Source organism: Meles meles, chromosome 16, assembly GCF_922984935.1.
Source record: "Meles meles chromosome 16, mMelMel3.1 paternal haplotype, whole genome shotgun sequence".
Classification (NCBI taxonomy): Eukaryota; Metazoa; Chordata; class Mammalia; order Carnivora; family Mustelidae; genus Meles; species Meles meles.
Genome location: NC_060081.1, coordinates 77,394,338 through 77,408,712, shown reverse-complemented (window position 1 = coordinate 77,408,712; position 14,375 = coordinate 77,394,338).

The window sequence follows — 14,375 nt, the reverse complement described above, 5'->3', positions numbered from 1 at the left end:
CAAAGGGACACAAAGGGGCATGGCTGTCATCTTGGTCTAGCAGTTACCAAGTTTTGAGTCTAGGGGAGAAAAAGAAAGAGACCAGCTTTGTCCTTTCCATAACATTGGTCTTGAGGGGAAATGGGTGCCTCCAGCTTGCTCATGGAAAGGGCAGGGGGCCCATTTTCCACCCTGAGACGTTCCTGCCCGCAGCCTCAAGGCAGGTGTTGTGGGCTGTGGGCGACTCAGACGCCTACGTCCGTGCTCTTGCCCTCTCTGTGGCTTTGGAAAGGCTTGGGGCAGCCATCCCTTTGTTAGAGACGGCGGCGGTGCAGGAGGTGAGGGGTGGAGAAAGATAATTTGGAGAGAAAACACACTTACCTTGAGGGCCCGTGTACCAGGCTCTGAGTGGAGTCAGTAACGTCCAAAGATGCTATGGGGGACCAGGGAGGAGGTGATGATTAGAAAAAAATGTCTAAAAAGCCTCCAGGGGGAGTATTAATTTTTTAAAAGCTGAAGATCACTGGGTTAATGGAAGAGACTAACAGTAAACTACCCAACTAGCTAAAGAGATCTGAGGAAATCAATGTATTCATCAGTGAAATAATTTGTGCTTAGTGCAGCGAAAAAAAAAATTAGGGTGACGCAACTGAGCAAAATAACATAAGGTACCACTCTGGCTGAGGTGGTCAGGGAAGTCTTTTGGGAGGAGGCGACTCTGAAGCGAGTTCTAAGGGTAGAAGCCCATCATGCAGAAAGCAGGCGGAGGGCATTCCAGGTGGAATGAACACAAGCACAAAGGCCCAGAGGAAGCAAGCTGCTTAGTGTGTTCTAGAAAATAACCAGGTTAGATTACGCTCTAATCTTTGTTACAATTGTATGAGATCCCCTTTTACAGCTGAAGAAATGGGCAGAATCACACTCCCAGACTCCCTGTATCTGTCAGGGTCTAAGCAGAAAGGAGAACGAGGGGGAGATGGATACTAAGGGCTTTATTACATGGAGCTGGTGTAGGCGACTCTGGGGCCAGCTAAGAAGGTCGGAATCTGTGGGGCAGGCCATGAGGAGGGGCTAGGATTCTCAGACACTGAGGCTGAGGCTGCTGTCCACAGGCAGAACTTTTTTCTTCCTGAAATCTTCAGTGCTGTTCTTAAAGCCTTTCAACTGATTAGACCAGGCCCACCCAGATCCTCTAGGACCCTCTCCCTTCCTGGAAATAGCCTGATTTTTGGACTGTAATTACTTCTACAACACCTTCACACTCAAAGCACCTAGATGAACGGTCAGTTGCATAACTGGGGTTATGCTTGGCCCCAAGTTGACACATCAAATTGACCATCATGACCCCCATTTGGTAAATGGCAGACCTGAGAGCCCTGACCTTCAGCTGATTTTGATTCTCATGACCAATTAATCCTTGCAGCAACCCATGAGGCAGGTAATATCCCCACTTCACAGACGAGAAAAACAAGAGTCGGAGAAGCCAAGTCACCAGCCCAGGCTTGCACATCAGCTCCCAGTGAGCACTCAAGAAATAGTTTTTGAATGAACAAATTTGTTTAGCCGAGATTCACAGCCTGTTCTACCCAAGCATAGCACCTGCTCCCTGACCCCTGCTCCCAACCCCAAGCCCTCCCACCTCGGCCCATCCTGCCCTCAACTGTCAGGACCTGCCACTTGATCTGAGTGGTAGGGACTTTTATTCTGGTGGGGGAACCTGGAGAAGGAAGAACTTTTGTAGAGGGAAATGAGGGAGTGCAGCCTAGACCAGGGTGCTGACCAAGCTTGAGGAGGACTGTTAGGGTGTGTGATCTCTGCCCTCCTGGCTCCCACATCACTAATGAGGACCTGGCAAGAGGGCCACCCTCTCCCCAACAGTAACTGTGGACAGCACATTGTCGCTAGCGCCTGCCATCTGCAAGCAGAGGAAACATGCCCTCTGGGCCTTGTTGTCCCCCTCCTGACCACCCGCCAGGACACGGCTGGGGAGTATAGGGACTGGTCTCCACAATTACCTAGACCACCAGCTTGTGAAATTGAATCTGAGGGATTGGAAGACTTTTATGGGGGGCTTTTCTGCTTCCAGCACATTCCAGGGCACGATTTTACAATCCCTTGATTCCAGGCCTCCCCTTCCCCCTCCTCTCCATTGTCTGAAGGGAAGAGTTGGGGCTTCCAGGGAGGGTGGCAGCGGCCCCCTGGGAACCGAGAGGGAGCTGGGAAGCGGCTGGGAGGGCCCCGGAGATTGCCCTTCAGCAGGGCCTCAGGTCAGGAGAGTCCAGCGGCTACATGGGACGGGGCGGGGGGGGGGGGCTACCACCCCTCCCCCAAGGCCCTGAACTTGGTCCACAGTGCAGGGAAAGCTCAGAGGCCCACGGATACTGAATTTCCACGAGGAACTGCAAAGCGTGGCCACGGGACGCCGTGCGGGTGCCTGGCTGCCTGGTCCCCACGGGATGAGGGACACAGAAACACGTGTGGGAATGCGGCACCGGGACAGACAGATGCGGTGATGGAGAGACGCCCAGACACCGCAGCACGCTTGAAGGAATAGATGGACACACGGACAGGGAGAAACACACCCAGAGGGACAGAAACGGGGCACAGCGGAGAGACGGGGTGACCGTCAGAGAGACAGAGACACACCGACATGGCGACACACAGCAGGAAACAGACGTCGGGGGAGAGCAAGACAGAAGGAGCGACAGAAACGGAGCCCCAGAGAGTGAGGCCAAGAATCCGAGAGAAACCAGGAGAATGGAAAAGGCGGCAGCGCGGCTGGACTTCTGACTCGGGATCCGCAAGACAAGACGGGGAACCTACAGAGCTGTGAGTGCAGGAGGTTGACTCTGAGGGCGCGGTCAGTGTCAAGTGCTGGGGCAGGCGGCCGTCCTGGGACCTCGGCTCCCCGGGGGGTCGTTCGTGCGGTGGCTGTTGCTGCTCGTGTCGCTGGGGTCAGGCGGAGCAGAGCACGACTCTGCAGTTAGGCTGCTGGGGTTCGAAGCCCAGCTCCGCCACTTCCTCCTCTAGGCAAGTCCCCCACCGTCCCGCTACCTCAGTTTCCCTCCTGTGAAGGGAGGATGGGAACGGTCCCAACGGCCAGGGTTGCTGTGAGGATTCATGGAGTGTCAGCCTCTGGGCTGGTGATGGCCTCGAGTCCCCCCGCCCGGGCCCTCCCGGCAGGTCTGAGTCACTGAGCCGCCCATCAGGCCCGGGCCAGAAGCCCAGGGCCGGGCCAAGGGGGGCTCCCGATGGGGGAGCAGGACAGGCCCGTCCACGCTGGGAAAGGGGTGTTTGTGTGACTGTGTATGTGAGTGTGAGTGGATGTGCGGGAACATGTGTGTGAGTCCGTACAGGTGTGGGTGTGAGTACGAACATGGGTGTGTGTGGATGTGTGTGAGGGTGAGTGTGTGAGTATGAATGCGAGCGTGTGGTTTATGTGGGGCGAGTGTGAGTGTGCACATAGGAACATGTGTGAGAGTGTGGTGTGTGTGCGGGTGTATGAGCGTGTGGGGGGGTGAATGTTGTGTTTGAGTGTGTGAGTATGAATGTGAGTGTGTGGGGTGAAGGTGTGAGTGTGCAAGTAGGACCATGTGTGTGAGGGTGAATGTGTGTTGGTGTCAGCGTACGAACTGAGTGTGTGGGGGAGAGCGTGTGAATGTGTGAGTAGAGACGTGTGTGAGTGTGTGCGTGCGAATGTGTGTCTGTGTGTGTGAGCATGAATTGAGCGTGGGGGAGAATGTGTGAGTGTGCGAGCAGAGACGTGTGAGCGAGCGGCGAGTGTGAGGTGAGCGTGCCTGGGAGCGCAGCGGGGAGCGCGGACGCCCTCTGCTGGTCGGGCGTGGGCGTGCGCTCCGCGTTGCAGGCGGAGGCGTGTTGACGGGAATTGACGCGGATCCCGGCGGAAAATCCACGCTCCGTCTTTGCAGGCGGTTGCAGATGTTCACGCGCGTGTCAGAATCTACTGCACACGCTACCGCTGCCGCCACGTAGCGGGGGTGACCGCGCAAGCCTCCCCCTACTGTACGTACTCCCGTGCGCCCTCCCGCTCCGTCCCCTCGCTCCGTCAGCCCGCTGCGATTTACTGAGCACCTACTAGGTGCCAGAGACCCTAACACCCGCCCCAGATAACTAGCATCGCTCCCACTTCACAGACGAGGAATCGGAGACTCAGAGAAGTTAAGTGACCTCCACAGGGATAGTGGCGAGGGTCCAAGCAGAGTCTAAACCCAGGTTTTTACCCCCAGCCTATGCTCTCGCCACAGCTGCGCCTCCGGGCACCTCCCATAAACCCCCTCACCCCGTGCTCCCCTGGGAGAGCACTGGCCGCAGCTCACTGCACACACTCACTTCCTGCCGGTCTGTCCGCCCCCCTCCCCTGCTCCACCCGAATCCCAGAAGGTGGCCCCGTATCTTCGGCTCCCAGCCCATGGGAGCACAGTCGGTGCTTAGTATGTGGTTCTTGACCGACTGGATGAGAGCAAAATCTCCCGTCCTCTGACTGGCTCTTTAGCTCCTCCTAGTCCTTAGGACTTGCCCTCCTCCAAGAAGCCCGCTATGGTGTCCTACTGCCTCCAGGCTCTCTGGGTTCCCTGGCCCCTGGCTCATCCTGGCCCACCCCGTGTCTGCCTCTCCCACCGGACTGTCTTGTTCACTGTTGTAGTGCGTGGCACATAGTAGGTGCTTAGCAAATGCGCTGAGAGAATGAATGAATGGCTGGATGAGTAAGTGTGTGGAGGCCGGTCGGGAGGCATGGGGATGGGGCCCCGGAGTGTCACTCTCATGGCTCTAAGAAGTCGCCACAAGCTAGGGGCTTACACGGCATAGTTCGTCCTCCTGGAGGTCCGAAGTCTGCAAAGAGTCTCATTGGCCTGAATCACGGGGTGGGCCAAGCTGTGTTCCTTCTGGAGTCTCTAGGGGAGACTCTGTTTTCTTGCCTCTTCTGGGTTCTAGAAGCGGCTTTGTTCCTTGGCTTTGGGCCCTTCCGAATGGTCAAAGCCTACAAAGGCCTCCAGAATCTTTCTCACACTGCGTCACTCTGACCTCTGCTGCTGTGGCCACGTCCCTTTCTCTGACTCTTACAAAGACCCTCGTGGTGACCCCGGGCCACCCAAGTGCCTTGACCACGAAGCTGTGTCTAAAACGGGAAAGAACAGGGCCTGCCTCTCGGGTTTTCGCTCCCGGGAGCTTGCTGCAGCGTCATCGTGCTCAGGAATTTGCTGCAAGTGCAAATTTGCTGGAGTCCCAGTGTGGGCAGGATGGCGACCCTGCCACCTGCCCACCAGGTGGCTCGATGGCTTCTGGGCAGGGCTGTAGTCCTAACAGTGCCTGCTCCAGAGAGAGGGAGACCTGGTGATCACGCATGGCCCTCAGCCCTGGCCCCTGGTCAAGGCCATGCAGGTCCCCACTGCTGTCACTATGTCAGGGCACAGACAAAGGACACCTGGCACCCTTGGCAGGTCAGGACCCCCGGCGCCTCCATCCCTGGCCTCCTCCTCCACGCCCTGGCGGGTGGTCCTCCCTTACAAATGCGTTTGCTGCCCTCTGCTGGCCGTGAGGAGCTCTGCCAGGCTGCCCGCGGCTGTTGGGGGCCGCCTCTCCCAGGTTCTCCCTCTCTGTTGAGGTGATTCCTTTGGGTTCCCACCTTAGGGTGGGCTCAGTCCTGTGCCTCTACAAGCTACTGTGAGTGCTGTAAAGAGTACAAGGCCATTTCCCAGGATGACGCAATGAAATGCAAACAACCCCTCGTGTTCACTTTGGGCAGGAAGGACCACAACTCAGTCCAGCGCCCTCGTCCCCGTGCAGGGGTCTTGTAGCCTGGGATCTACTTGCTGGCCTTCTAGAGCCACGCAGAGCTATGTGCCAACCCTGGCTCTTCCACTTCCTGGCTCTGTGTCCTTGGATAAGCTACTTAACCTCTCTGCGTCTCGGTTTCCTCTTCTCAGAAATGGAATTAATTTCTGCCTTGCTGTGCTGGAGCTATGTACGTTAGCTAGTCTCATAGCTAACACTCGCCAAGTGTGTACTGTCTACGGGCTCCTGCACTACGTTTACGTCTTAACGGGTCTCCTCAAGTCTTCGCAAGATCTTGGGAAGACGACACCGCCGTGATCTCCATTTTACAGATGAGGAAACGGAGCGTCTCAGAGGCCAAGTCTCTGGCCCAGGTGTATGCAGCCAAGAGGGGAGAGCTGGAATGTAATCTGGGACTGTCTAAGCCCACAGCCTCTGTTCCCTCCATCTTATGTCCCTGGGGTCTCTGGTCTCAGCAGAAGGCCAGAGTTGCCAATACATGTGTTCTTGATTTTTTTTTTTAATAAAGGAAAATAAATTAATTACCGAAAGCATTTTGTCTGGCAGTCATTTTCTCTCCAAACATGGGGTGGCTGTCATATTAAAAAAAAGATTCTTGGGGGTGTGGGGTTGAGACCCCAGCATTCAAACTTGTCACCGTGCGTACCCTCCGCCTTACGTCTTGTCCAGCCCCTGCCTCAACTTCCAGCCCACAACAGTGAGGCCGGACAGTGAGACAGCCCTGGCCTCTGAAAGCCCCAAGAACAGACATGCCCGCCGCCACCATCACCACATTGCACAACTTTTCCTTTGGAGTTTCTGTTGTCAGCTCTTTCTGACTTCAAGAAAGCTCCCCAAACCAAATCCTGTTTGGGTAATTTGACTTTTGTAAGAGCAGAAGCAATGTTTTGATTCCAATTAGTAAACCGCAAATCCCTTTGGCAGCCTTTCTTTCGGGGTGAGCCTAACAGCATAAAACCCATTAGAAAATTCTCGAGGGGACAAAACACCCTCGGGTCTATTTGGTGCCAGGTGCTTTCTGTCTTTCCCTTCATTGCACCCTACCCACTGTGGCAAGACCTCTTCTCTCTTACGGGTGGGGAGCTTGCCTGAAATACCTGACTAGGGGCTCCCCAAAGATGCACAACCCTTCTGGGGCAAAGTGGAGATCGCACCAGACACCACTGGGTTCCTACCCAAATCATCCCGCCCTCCTCTCCACCCCCTCTCTCGTGGGACAAGCCTCTGCTCTTGGGGATGGTTCCTTCCCTTCCAGCAGCACTTTGTTAGTCTAAACCAGACTAAACCAGGGGCAGCAAACTTTTTTTGGAAAAAACCATCCAGTAAATATGTGGGGCTTGAGATCGCTGACGGTGTAGCATGAAAGCAGCCATCAGCAATATGTAGGTGAACCATACAGCTTTATACACATAAGCAGGTGATGGATGGATTGGGTGCCCAGGCTGAAGTTGGCCAGCCCCCTCCTCTTTGCCAATCAGGACACTCAATTCCCCTTGCTAACAGTAGCTAAGAAGGGGTTTGGGTTATGGTTCTGGCTCATAAACCCTGTGGGGTCCACTGAAGAGATTCTGGGAAGGAGTTTCTTTAGTCTTAAAAAGAGACTCGAAATGAAACCTTTCTTCTCTGCATCTGGGTGAGGCCGGTGAGGTGATGGCTGGAGCTGGCGCAGCCCTCTTGCACCTCCAGGAGATGGACCCAAGGACCAAAACTGACCTACAGAGGATAGGGGAATCCTGCTGGCGATGCCAGCAAGTCCCTGAATGAACACTCTGGCACTGCCACCCTCCTCCAGACATATGACGTGAAGCCGTAAGGATTTGTATTACGTAGAGCATCTCTGCCACAATCTGTGTCTTTATAGCTTAAAGTCTCCTATAACCAATAAGTTGTTTAAAGTTTATTATTTGCCTGCTTCCCCACATGGTTTTCTTGGCTTTCCTGGGTTTATTTTGTATGGTGCTGAGTAGAAGAAACACCGGTCTGTTTCACGCCGGAGGAAAATCGGCTGCAGCCCGAGAGTTGGCCCGATCCACGCAAAACCGCAGGTACTGACGTGTACGGAAGTGAATAGCTTCCCGGCGGGGATTTTCACTTATGCCATTTTTGCCTTATAAAGCCAATTATGGACACGCTCATTTGCATCTCAACCCCAGAGCAGGTGTGCTTCTGATTGCAGGGCGAGAGAGAGGTGCCCTCTCAAGTCACCCGATGGGCAGGTCGGTGGGTGGCTGAGAACCTGCAGAGACAGAGGAACAAGCGCGTGGGTTTCTACGGAAAGGGCAGCAGTGGGGCAGAGGGGGGCACAGCAAGGCCCCCCGGCTGGCCTGCAGCAGACGTATAGCAGGGGTAAACAGGCGGTAAGTTGAGGCAAAGTGAATCCAGGCTTTGCCCTGCTGATGATGCGTCCCACAGTACCCCCATCTGGGCACGGGGGCTGGACAACCTGATCCCACTGTGGGCCTCACCAGCTCCCCGCCCCCTGCCGGCCCCCCAGCTCCATCCCAAGCCGGCTTCCTCCTGACACAACAGGAGAGTCTGCAGGACCCGGGCCCTGCCTCTGGTCAGCACCAGCAGGCTCCCAGGTGGGTGGCGGTTACCCAAATTGGGATGCCCCCCCCCCACACTGGGTGCCCAAGGCCTGCAGCGCCTACGCCTACCTAACACCCAAGACGTGCTCCCAGGGGTGGGGGAGCTGATCTCTCTTCGCTCAGGGGCCACCCAAATGCGCCTGGCTTCTCACACCTGCCCCTGGCCGGTGATGTCTCAAGACGTCTTGACGGACCCCGGACTGCGGTCGCCGCCCAGGACGGGGAGGGGACACTTCTCCAGGCCAGCGTTCTCACTGCACAATACACCTGTTCCACGGCACGGCCCTTCCCCTGGGCCACTCCCGGGACAGAGGAGGACCCTCCTGCACCCCGTCAAGACCCTACTCTGAGAGACCGAGGGCCCGCAGACTGGCAGCCGGGCTGCGCTTGCCGTCAGTCAGCCTTTAACCAGCAGCTCCATGAAGGGCATCAAAGTGGCAGGTAACCATCTACCGATTTCTTGAGTGAAAAGGGGAGTTGCATTTGGGTGCCGGTGCCGGCGTACCAAATGATTACAAACTGGGTGGCCTAAAGTACCAAATTCACTCTTCACGGTTCTCAAGTCCGGAAGTCTGAAGTCAAGGTGTCCACAGGGCCAAGCTTCCTCCCAAGGTCTGGGGAAGAAGTTCCTTAGTCTCCTCCGGGTTCTGGTGGCTCCAAGCATCCCTCGTCTTGCAGCCACATCACTCCACTTCAGGTGGCCGCCTCCTCTGTTTCTCTCCCTGGAGTGTCTCTTCTAAGCACACTTGACATTGGATTTCATCTCCACCTCGATAATCCAGGAGGAGCTCATCTCGAGATTCTTAATTATATCTGCAAAGGCCCTTTTTCAAAGTAGGGCCACATTCGCAGGCTCCAGCACGTGGAGTGTGGCCGCATCTTTAGAGGAGCTACACGCCAACCCCCGACGGGGTGGGATTACAGTTCCTGCAAAGAGAACCGTCTGGACCGGGTGGGAGGTGTGGCGAGAGGGCTGTGAGTGAGACACATGTGAGTCCAATGCCGCTCCCCCGTTGTGTCCCCAGCCTGTCCTCTTCAAACACGTCAGTGTCAGCAAGGACAAAGGAAGGCTGCAGAACTGGTCAGATGAAAGGAGGCTGGAAAAATGCGACACTGAAGGCATTGCCTGTGCCTGGACGGGCTCCTGGGGGAAGGAGGACCGTAAAGACTCTTTCTGAGACAAGGAAGTGGGACCCCGAAGAAGTCTGTGGGTTACAGTCTTGTGTCCATGTTGTTTCCAGATTCTAGCCGTTGCACTGTGTGGAACAGAAAGTCTTTGGTCTCGGGACACCTGCAGGGAAGTCATAGGACGAGGAGGTGTGATCTCTGCAATTTATTTCGCAGTAGTTCATCACGAAGAGTGTGTGTGTGTGTGTGTGTCTGTGTGTCTGTGTGTACAGAGATGGAGACAGACAGGAAGAACAAAAGGCTAGCATTGGTGAGTCTGTGTGGAAGGATGACAGGAATTCCTTGCATCACCTCGATGCTTGGGAAACCACATCCGAGCTTTACTTAAAGTGAACAGCAGAGGGGACACCAGGGCCCTGTTCACAGGGACGACCTCCTGTGACCTCCGGGCAGCCACTCACAGAGAGACGGCTGAGCATCCCCAGGTGTCCACTAAGGAAATCGAGTCCCCTGACCCCAGAGCGCAGACGGGCGCCACCTGGCGGCAGGACGCCCCATCTCGGGCTTGTGACTACAGGCGCGGAACCGGCGCTCCAATTTCGGTCCCCGGGGTTCAAGGGGCCCCTGGGTCGTGGGAACCCGCGAGAGTCGGAGCAGGGTCCCGACTAGCACCTCCAAGGTAATCCCTGGGGAGCGGCGGAGGGCGTGGCCTCCTCGCTGTTGATTATGCGGTGGTTCTGGGAGGAACACCTGCTTCTCATGATGCAACCTGGACCCGGCAGAGACTGGTGAAGCAGTAAGTCGAAGCCCTGCCCAGTCCTGATATCTGGCACTGAATTTGGCAGAGCGTGGTCATTGGCAAAAGAGGGAGCACTGCTTCAGGAGTCGAAGAGCCCAAGATAAGATGGGAGAAAGGTTTTCTATCTTTTTGAAGTTTCCAGAAGTTGGGAGGCAGGAGGAATCCAGGACTTTGGGTAAAAACAATCTGGCCCTGCAAGCATGGGACACGGTAGTTCTGCTCACACCGATCCTTCAACTCACAGCGTTGTCTTGAGGATTGAGAGGTACTGTGTGGGCTCCAAGCCCAGACTGGAGATGCCATGGGGCACGAGGTCTGAATGCAACTGGAAGAGAAACTCCGGGGGGCCAGCCTAGAACTTTCCCAGGTGTCCAGCCCATGGCAGAGGCAGCACAGACGAACGTGTACTCACACTGTGTTCGTCAGGTCTCTTGGTCTTGAGTGATGAAACCCAACCTAAGCCAGCTTCAGACACCGTGGGAAGCTGATAGAAGGCTGCAGGGCAACCTCCCCCAACCCCGCCCCCAAGCTTCTGCCTCAGGGCCTTTGCACCTGTGATGCTCTTCTCCTGGACAGCCACTGGCCCACTCAGCTTCCCTCAGTGAACCCTGTACCATTTACCCAAAACCGTGGTCCTGTCCGTCACTGCCTGTCAACCCCCCATCACCACGGCCAGCTTCACTCTCCTCCTTCACACTTGAATTTAGGTCCCATTCTGAGGCTGCTGTCACAAAGTCCCACAAATGGTGTGGCTTAAAGACAAGAGATATTGACTCTCTCGTGATCTAGCGGCTGGAAGTCCAAAGTCAAGGTGTCGGCAGGGTGGGTTCCTTCTGCGGGGTCCATGGGGGAGTGTGTTCGATGCAGCTCTCCGGGCTTCTGATGGTTCCTGCGATCTTTACCTGGTAGCATCACTCCGATCTCTGCCTTCATTATCACACAGCTTTCTCCCTGCTTGTCGGTGTCGTTTAAGGTTGGTCGTGTTGGATTTGGGCCCACCCGAATCCAGTGTGACCTCATTTTACCCTGATGGTGTCTGAGAAAACCTTATTTCCAAGCAAGATCACAGTCCCAGGCTTTCTTTCTGGGGTCATTGTTATAGGTTCCCTTTTCTCGAAGCCAAGATGCTGCCCAAGTCCTGTTTTCTGAGGTTGGCAGAGTGATCACCCCGTCCAGAGTGGTCACCCCCATACAGTGGGTGGCTCTTGAAGCAACAATAGCAGGCCCAGGACCCCGGGCACCCACACTGCGCTGGCTTCGAGCCACGCAGGTTCACCACGGACAGTTCTGAAGACAAGGGTACTGAGGAGTTGGGTGCATTCACAGAAGGCCACCTGCTTCCCCTTGGACCTGCCCCACCCAGACACCCCAGACCACCAGTATCCCCCTCCAGGCCTTTGCTTATACCTTTTCCCCAACCTGGAATGCCTTTCCCGGGCCCCGCACAACCCCATGCATCTTCTAGCCTCAAGCTAGTGTCCACCCGTGTGACATCTGCCCTGACCCTGCTCCCCAGCTCCCCCTTCTGGCGGTGCCTGGCGGGACATCCTGGGGGTGTCTGCATTGGAGGACTGAATAAAGTGCGTGTTGCTTTGCCCTTCTGCTCCCCTGCGGTCCCTGAGGCCAGGAGGGGACCCAGCGACCCAGAGTCTGCCCCACAGTCTGCCCCACAGGGCACATGCCTCTCTTGGTTGAGCATAGGAACAGAAAGTGTTGTGGTTCAGCATAGAGGCCCCAGAATCCGGCAGATCTGGGCTTGGATCCCGATTCTACCCCTTAATAGTTGTGCTGTCTTGGGCAAGCATTATGGATTAAACTGTGTCCCCCCAAAAGATGACAGGTGCAAGTCCTCCCTCTGGCACCTGCGGATGTGAACTGATTTGGAAATACGGGCTCTGCAGATGGAATTGGTTAAGACGACGTCCCGCTGGATTAGGATAGACCCTGGACGCCGCGACTTACTAGAAGAAACTCAGAAGCACAGAGGGAAAGAGCCATGTGGCCATGGAGACAGACATTGGAGTGATGCGTCTACCAGCCAAAGAACAGCAGGGAATGCCAGCCGCCCCAGAAGACGGGAAGGGCCAGGAAGGAGGCTCCCCGAGACCATCATGTATTTCCACTCCAGCTGTATGGCTGGGTGTGGGCAGAGTTCTTTTCCATTCCAGAACACCCAGTGTGTGGCGCAGCACAATGCCATATCCTCTCTCCTGTTGCTGGGTGTTTATGCAAAGCTGCAAATCCCCAGTGCTTTGTGCCACGGAGGATTGGGGAGAGAAGGAGGAAAGGCATCGAGAATAAGGCGTGAGGGTGAGTTCTCACAACCACTGCATTGGGAACTGGGGATTGAGGGAGTCTCTGAGCGAAAGCTTTATGCTTCCATAAATATGGTCAGTGCCTCACACATGTCCGGCATCTGGGGAGCGTGCGATTCGATTGCTATTAGGAGGAGGAGGAAACATTTTATTAAATGTATGTAATTCCATTAACACTATTACTCAGTTGCAGACCTGAGCACTATCCCTGGATCTTGGCGTCCCCACCAGATGGCTGTCCCCAGGACCCCACTGCCATTGGACAGAGAGATGTTGGCCTCAAACAAGGACTTAGGAACATCTACACCCAAGCTGGGATCCACACTTTCTCCTTCTGTGAGCCCCTCCAGCTCTGGGACCCCATCATGAAAGGCTGAGCAAGAGTGAGACGGTAGAACTTGCATGTGGCTTCGTCTCTGCGATTAGTAGGGAAGAGAGAACCGTGATGGTTGCCGGCAGGTCTGGGGGCTGTGGGTGGTGTGACCAGCCCCACTATCCCCTAACGATGCTCACTCAGTCTCCCCGCGTTCCCAAGAAGTGATCAAGGCAGCAGTGAGGGCATCACGGTTGGGGGAGGCAGCCCGGGAGGCTCTGGGGAGACGGAGGGAGGAGGGCGTGCCATCCCTCCATCACTCATCCCCAGGGGCACCGGCACTGGCATGGCCCGGCTCACCCAGTCTGGTCTCCGATTTCCCCTCAGAGAAGAAATTGGCTCCTTGTTCCCAGGGAAAGTGGTGACTCAACTTATCCTAATCCAGTCCTACGATAGAAGCCCTGCCGACCACGTGTCTCTCCATCTGTAGTGACGGCACGAGTTACCGGGGAATCCTGGGGAAAACGCAGTGTCTGATTTAGAGGCAGAGGTCCGAGATGCTACGGGGGCTGGTCCAGAGTCTGAAGAGATGTCTCGAGCCAGAGAGCCGAGAAGTTAGGGGTTTTCCCCTGCTCGTTTGTCTATTTCAGTATCCACAGACGCCTGGGCGGTGAGGCAAGGAGTCTCCTGATGCAATGCTCAGAGTTGTTAAATGTTGCCGGAGGTCATCGTCGATTTGCATGGAAGGGCGCCCCGGGCAGTGATAAACCAGGTCAAGTGCGGTCGGTCTCATCGGGTCTCGCTCAGCTCACACTGGGTACATCCTCGGTCGCCACCGAGAGATGATGCCACCCCAACATAGAGCAGTATGGGGTCTCAGGGACAGGACTTGGGGTTATCTCTATTTTCTTCTTTGCATTTTTTGGAAATGTTTTCTAAGTGTATATTTTTTTAATTAAAAAAAAAAACAAGGCTTTTGTTAAACCACCCCCGTCAAGGGCCCACTGTACGCTTGCACAAGCCATTAGAAACCCAGAATACAGTGAGCGTCGCTAACCTGCATGTCTTGTCACCCCCGGGAATGTCCCTGTCCGTCCGACGCCCGCCCCACAGTCCGGAATTCCCTCTGCTGGTGCCTTGTGCCCACAGCTCCCGAGAGCTTGCTTGTTGGGGGGAGCGGGGATGACCCCGGAGATAAAAGCCTTGTCGGCTATTCTAACCGCAGGCAGGAAGGCCCAGTGTGTCTGTTCCCTCTCTGCACCCCAGGGCCTGGGCAGCTTGGCCCTGCTATAACTTGGGCACTGGGGGACGGTCCCCAAATCCCTCCCGCCCGCCTGCAGGACAGCCGTCGCCTCCACTGCTGCAGGGGCAGAAATCACGCCCTCACTCAAGTAATAGGACCCCAAGTGTGACTTGGCTGCACCATGTCATCCTTAACC